At 43.0% G+C, this 16,465-nt stretch overlaps 1 protein-coding gene across 4 annotated transcripts in view; it reads left to right on the top strand.

The window, feature by feature from the left end:
* LOC129824007 (ras GTPase-activating protein nGAP-like) overlaps positions 1-16,465 on the top strand; it is a 106,459-nt gene that overhangs the window by 27,859 nt on the left and 62,135 nt on the right. The window lies entirely within an intron of this gene.

Raw genomic sequence — 16,465 nt, 5'->3', positions numbered from 1 at the left:
TCTCTCTCTCTCTCTCTCTCTCTCTCTCTGTGCATGTGTATGATCCTCTTTTCAAATGGAAATTATTAAGAGACCTTCCTTCTGAAGGCGCATCTCATTTGAGTTTACTCTACAGTTTATTTTGAGTGGTGTGTTTATTTATTAAGTCCAATACATTACATGGGTAACATGTAACAAAATTATTAGATGACCTAAAGTGTTTAAAATGGTTTGCAATTATTTTGAAATTGAAATAGCCTAACTGCTGCCCCAAGTAGGGCTGCACAACTAATCAAATTCACATTGAAATCACAATGTTGACATTGTCAGTATCCATATTGCAAGCGATCCATATCGCACACAATATTTTTGAAACGCCACCCGCTGCGTGTAACGTCCGTTTTTATACCGTACTTATAGTTTTCTTCTCTTGCAGCTGCTTCCCACACACTCCAACTACCGCCCTCTGTCACTCAAGCGGCGCAGTTCCTCCTCCTCACTGTTATATCCTCTTTGCAGTGCATTCGGAAAGTATTCAGACTCCTCCTCACTGTTATATCCTCTTTGCAGTGCATTCGGAAAGTATTCAGACTCCTCCTCACTGTTATATCCTCTTTACAGTGCATTCGGAAAGTATTCAGACTCCTCCTCACTGTTATATCCTCTTTACAGTGCATTCGGAAAGTATTCAGAATCCTTCCCTTATTCCACATTTTGTTACATTGCAGCCTTATTCTAAAATGGAGTAAATATACATTTTAAAAAATCATCAATCGACACAATACCCCATAATAACAAAGGGAAACAGGTTTTTAGAAATGTTGGCATATTTATAAAAAATAATCGAAAAAACGTATTTACAGTTGAAGTCAGAAGTTTACATACACCTTAGCCAAATACATTTAAACTCAGTTTTTCACAATTCCTGACATTTAATCTTAGTAAAAATTCCCTGTCTTAGGTCAGTTAGGATCACCACTTTATTTTAAGAATGTGAAATGTCAGAATAATAGTATAGAGAATTTATTTCAGCTTTTATTTCATCACATTCCCAGTGGGTCAGAAGTTTACATGCACTCAATTAGTATTTTGTAGCATTGCATTTAAATTGTTTAACTTGGGTCAAATGTTTCGGGTAGCCTTCCACAAGCTTCCCACAATAAGTTGGGTGAATTTTGGCCCATTCCTCCTGACAGAGCTGGTGTAACTGAGTCAGGTTTGTAGGCCTCCTTGCTCGCACAGGCTTTTTCAGTTCTACCCACAAATGTTCTATAGGATTGAGGTCAGGGCTTTGTGATGGCCACTCCAATACCTTGACTTTTTGTCCTTAAGCCATTTTGCCACTACTTTGGAAGTATGCTTGGAGTCATTGTCCATATGGAAGACCCATTTGCAACCAAGCTTTAACTTCCTGACTGATGTTGCTTCAATATATCCACATAATTTTCCTACCTCATGATGCCATCTATTTTGTGAAGTGCACCAGTCCCTCCTGCAGCAAAAGACCCCACAACATGCTGCCACCCCCGTGCTTCACGCTTGGGATGGTGTTCTTCGGCTTGCAAGCCTCCCCCTTCTTCCTCCAAACATAACAATGGTCATTATGGCCAAACCGTTCTCTTTTTGTTTCATCAGACCAGAGGACATTTCTCCAAAAAGTACGGTCTTTGTCCTCATGTGCAGCTGCAAACCGTAGTCTGGCTTTTTTATGGCGGTTTTGGAGCAGTGGCTTCTTCCTTGCTGAGCGGCCTTTCAGGTTATGTCGATATAGGACTCGTTTTACTGTGGATATAGATATTTTTGTGCCTGTTTCCTCCAGCATCTTCACACGGTCCTTTGCTGTTGTTCTGGGAGTGATTTGCACTTTTCGCACCAAAGTATGTTCATCTCTAGGAGACAGAACGCGTGTCCTTCCTGATCGGTATGACGACTGCATGGTCCCATGGTGTTTATACTTGCGTACTGTTGTTTGTACAGATGGACGTGGTACCTTCAGGTGTTTGGAAATTGCTCCCAAGGATGAACCAGACTTTTGGAGGTCTACAATTTTTTTCTGAGGTCTTGGCTGATTTCTTTTGATTTTCCCATTATGTCAAGCAAAGAGTCACTGAGTTTGAAGGTAGGCCTTGAAATACATCCACAAGTACACCTCCAATTGACTCAAATTATGTCAATTGGCCTAACAGAAGCTTCTAAAGCCATGACATAATTTTCTGGATTTTTCCAAGCTGTTTAAAGGCACAGTCAACTTAGTGTACGTAAACTTCTGACCCACTGGAATTGTGATTAAGTGAAATAATCTGTCTAAACAAGTGTTGGAAAAATGACTTGTGTCATGCACAAAGTAGATGTCCTAACCGACTTGCCAAATCTATAGTTTGTTAACAAGAAATTTGTGGAGTGGTTGAAAAACGAGTTTTAGTGACTCCAACCTAAGTGTATGTAAACTTCCGACTTCAACTGTATGTTGGCACGATTGCATCTCCATATTGCATCTCCATCCCAAATCCCTTGCTTGGAAGTGTACTTCGCCAGACTGCCAAGAACATTTCCCTCATCCAGGCCAAGGTGGTGAGACACGTTAGTGATGATACCATAGGCCTTGTTGATCTCTGCACCAGACGGGATGCTCTTGCCAGCGTAGTTGAGGTCCAACATGTACACTGTGGCGTGTATGGGCTTCAGGCAGAAGTCTGGACACTTTTTGATGTTTTTCAGAACTGCAGTTTCCTCTGCTTGGAGTAACAGTGAAGTGGGCAGGGCAGTATGGATTTCTTCTCTTACATCTGCAAGCAGAGTCTGAACATCAGACAGGATGGCAGCATCTCCCTCAATCTGTGCAATGGCTACTGCTATAGGTTTCAGGCTGCTTATCACTCTCTCCCAAAATACATCATCCAGGAGGATCCTCTTGACGGGGCTGTCCATATCGGCAGACTGCGATATGACCATTTCTTGGAGAGACTCCTTTCCCTCCAGGAGTCTGTCAAACATGATGACAACACCACCTCAACTGGTGTTGCTGGGCAGCTTCAATATGGTGCTCTTATTCTCACTTTGCTTGGTGAGGTAGATTGCTGCTATAACTTCATGACCCTTCACATACCTAACCATTTCATTGGCTCTCTTTTAGAGTGTATCCATTGTTTTCAGTGCCATGATGTCCTTGAGGAGCAGATTCAATGCATGAGCAGCACAGACAATGGGTGTGATGTGTGGGTAGGACTCCTCCACTTTAGACCAAGCAGCCTTCATGTCACCAGTGCAAATACCTTCTGTTGTGCAAGAATGCCTTCAGCTCATCTGCAATGTAGAGACCGGTGTGTCTGTTGTCCCTTGTGTCTGCGCTCTTGTAGAATACTGTTTGAGGGGTGGAGATGATGTAGTTAATTATTCCTTGCTCACGAACATTTGACCACCCATCAGAGATGATTGCAATACAGTCTGCTTTCTCTATCATTTGCTTGACCTTCTCTTGAACTCTGTTGAACTCTGCATCCAGCAAATGAGTAGATAAAGCATGTCTGGTTGGAGGGGTGTATGCTGGGCGAAGAACATTCAGAACTCTCTTTAAATATACATTGCCTAGGAGCATCAGAGGTGAACCAGTTGTATACACAGCTCGAGCAAGACACTGCTTCTGGATGAGCATTTTCTTGTTTGCTTATATTCTTATACAGCTCGTTGAGTGCGGTCTTAGTGCCAGCGTCGGTTTGTGGTGGTAAATAGATGGCTCCGAAAAATATAGATAGTGTGGTCTACAGCTTATAATGAGGTACTCTACCTCACGTGAGCAATACCTCGACACTACCTTAATATTAGACGTTGCGCACCAGCTGTTATTGACAAATAGACACACACTCCCACTCCTCATCTTACCGGACGTAGCTGTTCTGTCCTGCTGATGCACGGAAAACCCAGCCAACTGTATATTATTGGTGTCGTCGTTCAGCCACGAGTCGGTGAAACAAAAGACATTACAGTTTTTAATGTCCCATTGGTAGGTATCGTCTCGAACTGAGCTCATGTAGTTTATTTTCCAGTGAGTGCAAGTTGGTCAATAGAACGGATGGTAGAAGCGGGTTACTCACTATCCAATGAATTCTCACAAGGCACCCTGATCTCTGCCCTCTGTATTTCCTTCTTCATGCGAATGACAGGGATTTGGACCTTGTCTGTGAGGAAAATAACATAATTGGTTAGGAACCCGTAATACGGCAGCCATCCCCTCTGGCGCCATATCTAAGCAGAATAAGGTGTTTACATGACTATTGCATAATTTGCCTACTGCCATAATATGAATTTTTACTGTGCATGTAAACCTACTCAATAATGATTGGGTCAGTGAGGTCACAGGATTTTGGTTGGGAGTAGGCCTATGATGCTAAGCGACTGCAAGTGGAGAGCAAAATAACCCACTTGTTAAACTACATTACATGCTGGCAAAATGTTCTAATAAATGAGCCAAATAGACAAAATGATCGTGACAGCACTCACCTCAACTTAGCTAATATTTCCCCAGCCTAATTGTAGCCTAAACAATAGAGAAAACAAATATCTGACATTGATTGATTTATCAAGATGAGTCCCCATGCTTGTCTCAAAGCAGCGTGATGGCGCTGTCCCAAACAAAACACTGCTGAAATGATCATCTAGTTGACCACACGAAGGTATGCTATTGCTAGTAATGTATTACAAAGATTGGATGACTTTGGGAGTTTCAGTAAGCAACAATTTGATTACATTCATTCAATTGCATTATTAGCCTACTTTATTTCAATATTTTCGTCATTCAGTGATATTTATTTCCACTGTAATTCTTTATGGCTCCATCCAGTTGTGGTTAAGAAAACACTGCATGCTTAATGGTGGGCTTTGCGAATAGATGGGAGAAGTGACATGCCTCAAAGTTCAGAGGATGGTTAATGGCCGCTGCTTAGCAACCATTAAGAGTGTAGTGCGTGCCAATGCCGATTCAGCATTACAGCTACATTTCATACTAAACCGTAGGCAGAAGTTTACCGAAATGATTACTAGGTCGTTAGGCGGAAATAAAAGTTTTGGCTTTAATACCGACAATACCCTTCAGATATAAGGAAAAGAGTTTGTGGGGGAGGGGGCGTTAATCCATCCTCATTAAGCAGCAGTGCTCTCAAACATTTTAACATACATGTTAGGAAGCCTCCATGGAGCCTACTGCCAGTTATACTAGCCTGTAACTGAAAGTGCTCTCCGGTTGATGCTTTACTTCTCCTTGGTAGAGTAAACAACATGTGGGCTTCCTCATTGTCGATTCACAGTACTTCCCCCAGGCCTGCCTGCATTACTCACAACAAGCGGTCGGAGGAGGCCTCTCATGAAAATGAATTAAAACTAATGCTAATTGGACGATAATGAAACCGTATGCATCCATGTGCATGAACTAAAAGGATTCAGTTTGTCTCGTGCGGGCCGCCTGTTCTGTGCTGTGTTGAACCTAAATTAGATTGCTGTGGGCTTCTTCCGCCCCAGAATATTACCCTTTTAAAGGTTGGTTGCTCTGTGAGTGCTGTGAAGTTGTAGTTGCTGACCTGGGGGCCACAGTGGGAGGAACAGCAGCAGCCTCATAAATGCAGGGCCTGCTGCATGTGGAGGGGAAACCGCATACCCCTGCTTTTGTATGCAAATGCCCCTCTGCAAATAAATGCTCCACCATAACAAAAAGATTGTGGCAGCAGCACCTAAGAGCTCATTAACCTTTCAAAGCTCGGGCCAACGTTGGAGCCAGTCTTGGTAAAACCAACGGTGGCTTTCACATTTCATTTGGGTCATCTGCCCGAGTGAGGCCTTTGAGCAGGGTATGTATCAAAAGAGAGACCTCTCTTGTCATGGACCACTGTCTGGCAACAATGTCCTAAAATATAGGGAAGAATTTGTGTGTCAGATATGAACATCTTTTATAGCTATGTGAGATAAGCTTGAGTTTGTCTGCATACCTCTTCAATGAATGATAACCTACATGCTTATCTAGTGGGTTATAGGCTTGAAGTGTGATTACTACCTCTGAGGGTTTAGAGCTTGATGTAGTCACCTCATACAAGTACTTGGGAGTATGGCTAGACAGTACACTGTCCTTCTCTCAGCACATATCAAAGCTGCAGGCTAAGGTTAAATCTAGACTTGGTTTCCTCTATAGTATTCACTCCTCTTTCACCCCAGCTGCCAAACTAACCCTGATTCAGATGACCATCCTACCCATGCTAGATTACAGAGACGAAATGTATAGATCGGCAGGTAAGGGTGCTCTCGAACGTGGCTAGATGTTCTTTACCATTCAGCCATCAGATTTGCCACCACTGCTCCTTATAGGACACATCACTGCACTCTATACTCCTGTAAACTGGTCATCGCCGTATACCTGTCGCAAGACCCCACTGGTTGATGCTTAAAATTCTCTTAGCCCTCACTCCCCCTTATATGAGATACCTATTGCAGTCCTCATCCTCCACATACAACAACTGTTCTGCCAGTCACATTCTGTTAAAGGTCCCCAAAGCACATACATCCCTAGGTCGCTCCTCTTTTCAGTTCGCTGCAGCTTGCGACTGGAACGAGTTGCAACAAACACTCAAACTGGACAGTTTTATCGCAATCTCTTCATTCAGACTCAATCATGAACACTCTTACGAGAAGCAGCCACAACTGTCAGTGATGTATTGTTGTCTCTACCTTCTTGCCCTTTGTGCTGTTGTCTGTGCCCAATAATGTTTGTACCATGTTTTGTGCTGCTACCATGTTGTGCTGCTACCATGCTGTGTTGTCATGTGTTGCTGCCATGCTATGTTGTTGACTTAGGTCTCTCTTTATGTAGTGTTGTGGTGCCTCTCATGTTGTGATGTTGGTTTTGTCCTGTATTTGTTTTTTTATTTTTAATCCCCCGTCCCCGCAGGAGGACTTTTTGCCTTTTGGTAGGCCGTCATTGCAAATAAGAATTTGTTCTTAACGGACTTGCCTAGTTAATTAAAGTTTGAATAAATTAAAAATGTGATACGATATGAAATTCATTAATTCACGAATGGCACCATCTTCCCTATATAGTACACTACTTTTGACTTAAGCCCTATGGGCCCTGGTTGAAAGTAGTGCACTATGTAGGGAATGGGCTGCCATTTGGGACGCACACATCATCACACACATCATCACACACCTTTGACTTCAGAGGCTCCACCGCTTCCCATACTCCTAGTATGTAGGGTTGACCCTTTTGCATCAGGAAAATAGCTCACCCAAATGTGAGAAACATCACTGACAGCAGCCTATTTAAATATTTAACAATGTCATTGAGTTCTGGAGTGAGCTCACCACAGGAACAGAACTCTATTCTGTGAGAATAAGCCCTATCAGGAAAACATTTCAATTAACATAATATGTACTAGGGGTGCCGCGGTATGACATTTTTGATATCTGATATTTTCCTTGCCAAATAAAACGATCCCGATAACCGATATAAATTTCTTTTGCGGCCTTTTAATTATTCTTGTACAGTTAAATAGTTGAAAAACACACACACACACACACACACACACTGACCAAAAAGTTGTTTTGTTGGCATTTACGTATGTCCCCATTACCAGTAAAACATCATCAAGACCTTTTTTCTTTCACTTACTTGATGTGCTGTTTCGTTGTTAATTTGTTCAGTCTAAACCAGAATTTCATCATACATGTCAAGCAGTGAAGTTTCAGCTCTGTCTGTCCGTGGCCTCTCTTCATCGGTACGCACTGTCACTGTGTCCGTTTCCATCTTGTCCAGCTGTGTCTGTAACATTTCACGTAAACCCTGTTTCTTGTCTGCATCGAAGTAGCGGTCCTTGTACCTAGCATCGAGCATGGTGGCGACACTGTAGAGGCTCAGAGATAATACCTCCGAATCGCTTGTTCACAGCCTCTAGTAGAGTACTTTTCCAAGTTAACCCTACAGTCTTTGTTGACATTTTTGTTGAGCAGGTGTTTCAATGCCATGACAGTGTATCACGTCTGATGCAGGCGCAGTTGAGCTTATTTCTCAAATCAGGGTTTCTAATGGAGCTAGGAGTGTTCATGTTTCAAACATATTCTCAAATGCCATTGAAATGGCAGCAGCGTATGAGAACCAGCACATTCTTCAGCATGCAATACGGCTTTCGTCAGTACAAAATCCTTGTCTACCCACTGTGCTGTCAGACTCATAATGCTCATGGGGCTGACGTTGCTGGTCCAAAATGTCAGTCGTGTAGCTAATAGCAGTGACGCCCATAGCAAATAGCTCATGGATGTGAGTTTCAACAATACTGTGTAACTCCAGTACGGCAACATCTGAAAAATAGAGCCTATTTGGTAGTGTACCGGAGCTCGTCCAGACGGTGAAAGCCAACATCGTCCACTACAGAGAATGGTTGATTGTCAATGGCAATGAATTCAATTATCTTGACGTTAATGGATTTAGTTGACTCACTGAAATGTTCTTACTCTTTCAAATGACTGCTTGACATGTTGACTTCTCAATCCACACAGCAGACGTTGTGGGCTAGGTTAGGAATGCTGTGTTGCATGTTTAGCTCTATTTTTTCGTGGCGTCATTACGTCATCTACCTACGTTATATAGGTATGCACGTCAGCTTTAACATTGGTTTTGAACATCAGCGTTACACTCGACATCAGGCCGATGCCGATTTTTAGCTAATATCGTCCGATTCCGATATGCTTACCAATATATCGTGCATCCATAATATGTACGTACACTTTTCAATTAACATTAGCGACGGGAATGTCACAAGCCAAGAGAGCGTTCAGTTGACATTATTGCTCCGCAGCTCAAAAGTACCGTAAATGTCAGAAGCCGCTAGCCAGGAGGCTAAGCATTGCAAACTATATTTAGGCCTACACTCTTGTCTTGAATAGTGGAACAATTCACAAGCATGTGCAAGACAATTAAAGGATTTATTTTCTCGTCCGTACACTCATTATATTTGATCTTCAAGGCAAAAGCAGAGTTACTGCTAATTGATCATGTCTTCATCATGTAACGTTAGCCGATCAAAAATGAACTATTATCCTTCTAATACAAATAGAAGTACAGTAGGCCTACCTTAAAACATAACAAACCATGCTTATCTTTCATCAATATCATGCACATCATTAGGCTGTGGTAAATGCAAATTGTCTGAAAACGTGGGTATAATTCACATGGGAGTTGAGATGTTAAGCTGTTTTATATGGAATCCCATTCCCACCACCCAAAAATAAAATACATATAAACCCAGCAAAAAAAGAAACGTCCCTTTTTCAAGACCCTGTCTTTCAAAGATAATTAATACATATCCAAATAACTTCACAGATCTTCATTGTAAAGGGTTTAAACACCGTCTCCCATGCTTGTTCAATGAACCATAAACAATTAATGAACATGCACTTGTGGAACAGTCGTTAAGACACTAACAGCTTACAGACGGTAAGGAATTAAGGTCACAGTTATGAAAACTTAGGACCCTAAAGAGGCTTTTCTGCGGACTCTGAAAAACACCAAAAGAAAGATGCCCACGGTCCCTGCTCATCTGCGTGAACGTGCCTTACACGGAACCCAAACTAGCTGGGCGCATGCGCCATAGTGCATAAATGTATCTTGTTCCCACACACCAAACACAATCATGACACGCAGGTTAAAATATCAAAACAAACTCTGAACCAATTACATTAATTTGGGGACAGGTTGAAAAGCATTAAACATTTATGGCAATTTAGCTAGCTAGCTTGCACTTGTTAGCTAATTTGTCCTATTTAGCTAGCTTGCTGTTGCTAGCTAATTTGTCCTGGGATATAAACATTGAGTTGTTATTTTACCTGAAATAAAACACATAAAATGGTCAACCGAATCGTTTCTAGTCATCTCTCCTCCTTCTAGGCTTTTTCTTCTCTTGACTTTATATTGCGATTGGCAACTTTCATAAATTAAGTGCATTACCCCCACTGACCTCATTCGTCTTTCAGTCACCCACATGGGTATAACCAATGAGGAGATCGCACATGGGTACCTGCTTCTATAAACCAATGAGGAGATGGGAGAGGCAGGACTTGCAGCGCAATCTGCGTCACAAATAGAACTGAATTCTATTATAGCCCTTGGCAACGCAGACTCTCGTTGGCGCAATAATTGAATAATATAGATTTCTAAATTAATTTGCAACGCTCCCACTTGCAGCGTGAGCGGTGTAGTCAGCCTGTCAGGCATGCTGCAAGGAGGCTTGAGGACTGCAGATGTGGCCAGGGCAATAAATTGCAATGTCTGTACTGTGAGACGCCTAAGACAGCGCTACAGGGAGACAGGACAGACAGCTGAACGTCCTCGCAGTGGCAGACCACGTGTAACAACACCTGTACAGGATCGGTACATCCGAACTTCACACCAGCGGGACAGGTACAGGATGGCAACAACAACTGCCCGAGTTACACCAGGAACGCACAATCCCTCCATCAGTGCTCAGACTGTCTGCAATAGGCTGAGAGAGGCTGGACTGATGGCTTGTAGGCCTGTTGTAAGGCAGGTCATCACCAGACATCACCGGCAACAACGTCGCCTATGGGCACAAACCCACCATCGCTGGACCAGACAGGACTGACAAAAAGTGCTCTTCGCTGACAAGTCGCGGTTTTGTGTCACCAGGGGTGATAGTTGGATTCGCGTTTATCATCCAAGGAATGAGCGTTACACCGAGGCCTGTACTCTGGAGCGGGATCGATTTGGAGGTGGAGGGTCCATCATGTTCTGGGGCGGTGTGTCACAGCATCATCGGACTGAGCTTGTTGTCATTGCAGGCAATCTCAACGCTGTGCGTTACAGGGAAGACATCCTCCTCCCTCATATGGTACCTTTACTGCAGGCTCATCCTGACATGACCCTCCAGCATGACAATGCCACCAGCCATACTGCTCGTTCTGTGCGTGATATCTTGCAAGACAGGAATGTCAGTGTTCTGCCATGGCCAGCGAAGAGCCTGGATCTCAATCCCATTGAGCACGTCTGGGACCTGTTGGATCAGAGGGTGAGGGCTGGGCCATTCCCCCTACAAATGTCCGGGAACTTGCAGGTGCCTTGGTGGAAGATTGGGGTAACATCTCACAGCAAGAACTGGCAAATCTGGTGCAGTTCTTGAGGAGGAGATGCACTGCAGTACTTAATGCAGCTGGTGGCCACACCAGATACTGACTGTCACTTTTGATTATGAAGATGAACAGACTGAACCAGGTTTTCCTCTAAGATTTTGCCTGTGCTTTGCTCCATTCTGTTTATTTTTTATCCTGAAAAACTCCCCAGCCCTTAACAATTTACAAGCATACCCATATCATGATGCAGCCAACACTTTGCGTAAAAATATGAAGAGTGGTACTCAGTAATGTATTGGATTTACCCCACACAACTTTTTATCCTGGATACAAAGTGTTAATTGCTTTGCCACATTTTCTGCAGTCACCATTGGCCTCATGGTGAAATCCCTCAGTGGTTTCTTTCCTCTCTGGCAACTGAGTTAGGAAGAATGCATCTGTATCTTTGTGTGTAATTAATAACTTCACTATTCTCAAAGGTATATTCAATGTCTACTTTTTTAAATATTTTTTACCCATCTACTACCCATCTACCAATAGGTGCCCTTCATTGCGAGACATTGAAAAAACCTCCCTGTTTTTTGTGGTTGCATCTGTGTTTGAAATTCACTGCTCGACAGAATCATGTTAAACACTATTATTGCAAAGAGTGAGTCCATGCAACTTACAGTATATCACAAAAGTGAGTACACCCCTCACATTTTTGTACATATTTGAGTATATCTTTTCATTTGACAACACTGAAGAAATGACACTTTGCTACAATGTAAAGTAGTGAGTGTACAGCTTGTATAACAATACAAATTTGCTGTCCCCTCAAAATAACTCAACACACAGCCATTAATGTCTAAACGGCTGGCAACAAAAGTGAGTACACCCCTAAGTGAAAATGTCCAAATTGGGCCCAATTAGTAATTTTCCCTCCCCGGTGTCATGTGACTCGTTAGTGTTACAAGGTCTCAGGTGTGAATGGGGAGCAGGTGTGTTAAATTTGGTGTCATCTCCCTCATACTGACTGGTCACTGGAAGTTCAACATGGCACCTCATGGCAAAGAACTCTCTGAGGATCTGAAAAAAAGAATTGTTGCTCTACATAAAGATGGCCTGGGCTATAAGAAGATTGCCAAAACCCTGAAACTGAGCTGCAGCACGGTGGCCAAGACCATACAGCGGTTTAACTGGACAGGTTCCACTCAGAACAGGCCTCGCCATGGTCGACCAAAGAAGTTGAGTGCACGTGCTCAGCGTCATATCCAGAGGTTGTCTTTGGGACATAGATGTATGAATGCTGCCAGCATTGCTGCAGAGGTTGAAGGGGTGGGGGGTCAGCATGTCAGTGCTCAAACCATACGCTGTACACTGCATCAAATTGGTCTGCATGGCTGTTGTCCCAGAAGGAAGCCTCTTCTAAAGATGATACACAAGAAAGCCCGCAAACAGTTTGCTGAAGACAAGCAGACTAAGGACATGTATTACTGGAACCATGTCCTGTGGTCTGATGAGACCAAGATAAACTTATTTGGTTCAGATGGTGTCAAGCATGTGTGGTGGCAAGCAGGTGAGGAGTACAAAAACAAGTGTGTCTTGCCTACAGTCAAGCATGGTGGTGGGAGTGTCATGGTCTGGGGCTGCATGAGTGCTGCCGGCACTGGGGAGCTACAGTTCATTGAGGTAACCATGAATGCCAACATGTACTGTGACATACTGAAGCAGAGCATGATCCCCCTCCCTTTGGAGACTGGGCCGCAGGGCAGTATTCCAACATGATAACGACCCCAAACACACCTTCAAGACGACCACTGCCTTGCTAAAGAAGCTGAGGGTAAAGGTGATGGACTGGCCAAGCATGTCTCCAGACCTAAACCCTATTGAGCATCTGTGGGGCTTCCTCAAACGGAAGGTGGAGGAGTGCAAGGTCTCTAACATCCACCAGCTCCGTGATGTCGTCATGGAGGAGTGGAAGAGGACTCCAGTGGCAACCTGTGAAGCTCTGGTGAACTCCATGCCCAAGAGGGTTAAGGCAGTGCTGGAAAATGATGGTGGCCACACAAAATATTGACACTTTGGGCCCAATTTGGACATTTTCACTTAGGGGTGTACTCCCTTTTGTTGCCAGCGGTTTAGACATTAATGGCTGTGTGTTGAGTTATTTTGAGGGGACAGCATATTTACACTGTTATACAAGCTGTACACTCACTACTTTACATTGTAGCAAAGTGCCATTTCTTCAGTGTTGTCAAATGAAAAGATATATTCAAATATTTACAAAAATGTGAGGGGTGTACTCACTTTTGTGATATACTGTATGTGACGTGTTAAGAACATTTTTACTTCTGAACCTATTTAGGCTTGCCATAACAAAGGGATTGAATACTTATTGACTCAAGACATTTCCGATTGTAATTCATTTGTAAACATTTCTAAAAACATAATTCCAGTTTGTCATTGTGGGGTATTCTGTGTAGGCCAAATCTCAATTCAGGCTGTAAAACATCAAAATGTGGAAAAAGTCAACGGGTGTGAATACTTTCTGAAGGCACTGTAGGTTATGTTTCTTCATTTGTAGCATTGTGAGGTGATTTCCATCTATCTACTTTGCAGAGATCAACATAGCAGGGCCGCTGGCAAATGTGTGGCGAGCTGGCATTTGCACCAGCACTTTTAATTATTGACACAAAAACATTGAAAAGAGGGACAAAGTACTGTTGTGCCATCTTAGCCCATATTACAGTTGATTTATTACTATTTCATACCCAGAGTTTTACCTGGTTAGGTAAGCCTACCAGATCAGGAGGAACTCTGGGCCCCAGAAAAACAATCCCCCCCCCCCCACCACTCTGGGACCTGTGGTGCCAACTCTGAAATCACACCACAATGTTACAAATGAAAAAACATTTTATATTTGTATAATCTACTATCTCACCATTTTGACTTGTGTAGTTTTGACTTCCTTATCTCCAAATTTATACTTGCATATCTAAAACTGTAGATGGGCATATTACCTCTTATTTTGTATTATGGAGGCGGGGAATGGGCTTCCAAAGTTTTACGTAGCTCAGTGCAGTTGGCAGCTACTGCGACAATTTCAAGATGTAACAGGCTGTTACTGCAATTTCAAGTAAAAACTCAAAACAAGTCTCAAATATAAGGAAATTGTCTGTACATTTCAGCTGTTTCAAGAACATTGCTCTGCTATGACCACTTATACTGGAGGAGTGTTGAGATCGAGACATTTCTGTCTACACTGCCCTGCTCAGTCGGGCAACTGTGGGGTGAATGTTGTGCCTGACCTCGAGGTAATTTCGCAAGTTTAGACAAGTTTTTTTCTGTCGAGAATCGATACCTCTCGAACCTCTCAAATGTCCCTTTGCTATCGTCAATGTGAAAATGATGGTCCGCGTGGCCCTGTACTAGCATTTAAAATACAAAATACTGAAAAACAGACTGGATACAAATTATTTATTTTGAGTGTGACAGATGTTTTTGGACATCTAGAAATGCTTTTTTTTTTACCCATTTCTTCAGATTTTAGAAACAGACTCCTCAAGTCCTCAACTGGCAGCTTTATTAAATAGAACCCGCAAAACACCAGTCTTAATGTCAACAGTGGAGAGGAAACTCCGGGATGCTGGCCTTCTAGGCAGAGTTCCTCTGTCCAGTGTCTGTGTTCTTTTGCCCATCTTTTCTTTTTATTGGCCAGTCCGAGATATGGCTTTTTCTTTGCAACTCTGCCTAGAAGGCCAGCATCCCGGAGTTTCCTCTCCACTGTTGATGTTGAAACTGGTGTTTTGCGGGTACTATTTAATGAAGCTGCCAGTTGAGAACTTGTGAGGCATCTGTTTCTCAAACTAGACACTAATGTACTTGTCCTCTTGCTTAGTTGTGCACAGAGGCCTCCCACTCCTCTTTCTATTCTGGTTAGAGCCAGTTTGCACTGTTCTGTGAAGGGAGAGGTACACAGCGTTGTACCAGATCTTCAGTTTCTTGGCAATTTCTCACATGCAATAGTTTTCATTTCTCAGAATGAGAATAGACTGACGAGTTTCAGAAGAAAGTTATTTGTTTCTGGCCATTTTGAGCCTGTAATCGAAACCCACAAATGCTGATGCTCCAGATATTCAACTAGTCTAAAGAATGCCAGTTTTATTGCTTCTTTAATCAGAACAACAGTTTTCAGCTGTGCTAACATAATTGAAAAAGGAATTTCGAATAATCAATTAACCTTTTAAAATTATGAACTTGGATTAGCTAACACAACGTGCCATTGGAACACAGGAGTGAGGGTTGCTGATTATGGGCCTATGTAGATATTCCATTAAAAATCAGCTGTTTCCACTCACAATAGTCATTTACAACATTAACCATGTCTACACTGTATTTCTGATCAAATCAAACTTTGTTTGCCACATGCGCCGAATACAACAAATGTAGACTTTACCGTAAAATGCTTACTTACAAGCCCTTAACCAACAGTGCAGTTCAAGAAGAAGAAAATATTTACCATGTAGGCTAAAATAAAAAGTAATTATAAAAAGTAACACAATAAGAATAACAATAACGAGGCTATATACAGGGGGCACCGGTACCGAGTCAGTGTGCAGGGATACAGGCTCGTTGATGTAATCTGTACATATGGGTGGGGGTGAAGTGACCATGCATAGGTAACAAACAAACAGCGAGTAGCATCAGTGTACAAGGAGGGGTGGTCAATATAAATTGTCCGGTGGCGATTTTTATGAATTGTTAAGTAATGGCTTGGGGGTAGATGCTGTTGAGGAGCCAATTGGTCCTAGACTTGGCGCTCGTACCGCTTGCTATGCAGAAGCAGAGAAAACAGTCTAGAACTTGGGTGACTGGAGTCTCTGACAATTTAATGGGCTTTTCTCTGACACCGCCTATTATATAGATCCTGGATAGCAGGAAGCTAGGCCCCAGTGATGTACTGGGCCGTTCGCACTACCCTCTGTAGCGCCTTAGGGTCAGATGCCGAGCAGTTGCTATACCAGGCGGTGATGCAACCGTTCAGTATGCTCTCGATGGTGCAGCTGTAGAACCTTTTGAGGATCTGGGGACCAATGCCAAATTTTTTCAGTCTCCTCAGGGGGAAAAGGTTTTGTTGTGCCCTCTTCACGACTGTCTTGGTATGTTTGGACCATGATAGTTCTTTGGTGATGTGGACACCAAGGTACTTGAAACTCTCGAACCACTCCACTACAGCCTGTCGATGTTAATGGGGGTCTGTTCGGCCCGCCTTTTCCTGTAGTCCACGATCAGCGCCTTTGTCTTGCTCGCATTGAGGGAGAGGTTGTTGTCATGGCACCACACTGCCTGTTCTCTGACCTCCTCCCTATAGCCCGTCTCATCGTTG

This window comes from Salvelinus fontinalis, chromosome 26, assembly GCF_029448725.1.
Source record: "Salvelinus fontinalis isolate EN_2023a chromosome 26, ASM2944872v1, whole genome shotgun sequence".
NCBI lineage: Eukaryota > Metazoa > Chordata > Actinopteri > Salmoniformes > Salmonidae > Salvelinus > Salvelinus fontinalis.
Note: the sequence above shows the minus strand (reverse complement) of the source record. Positions and strands in the feature narration are given on the sequence as shown.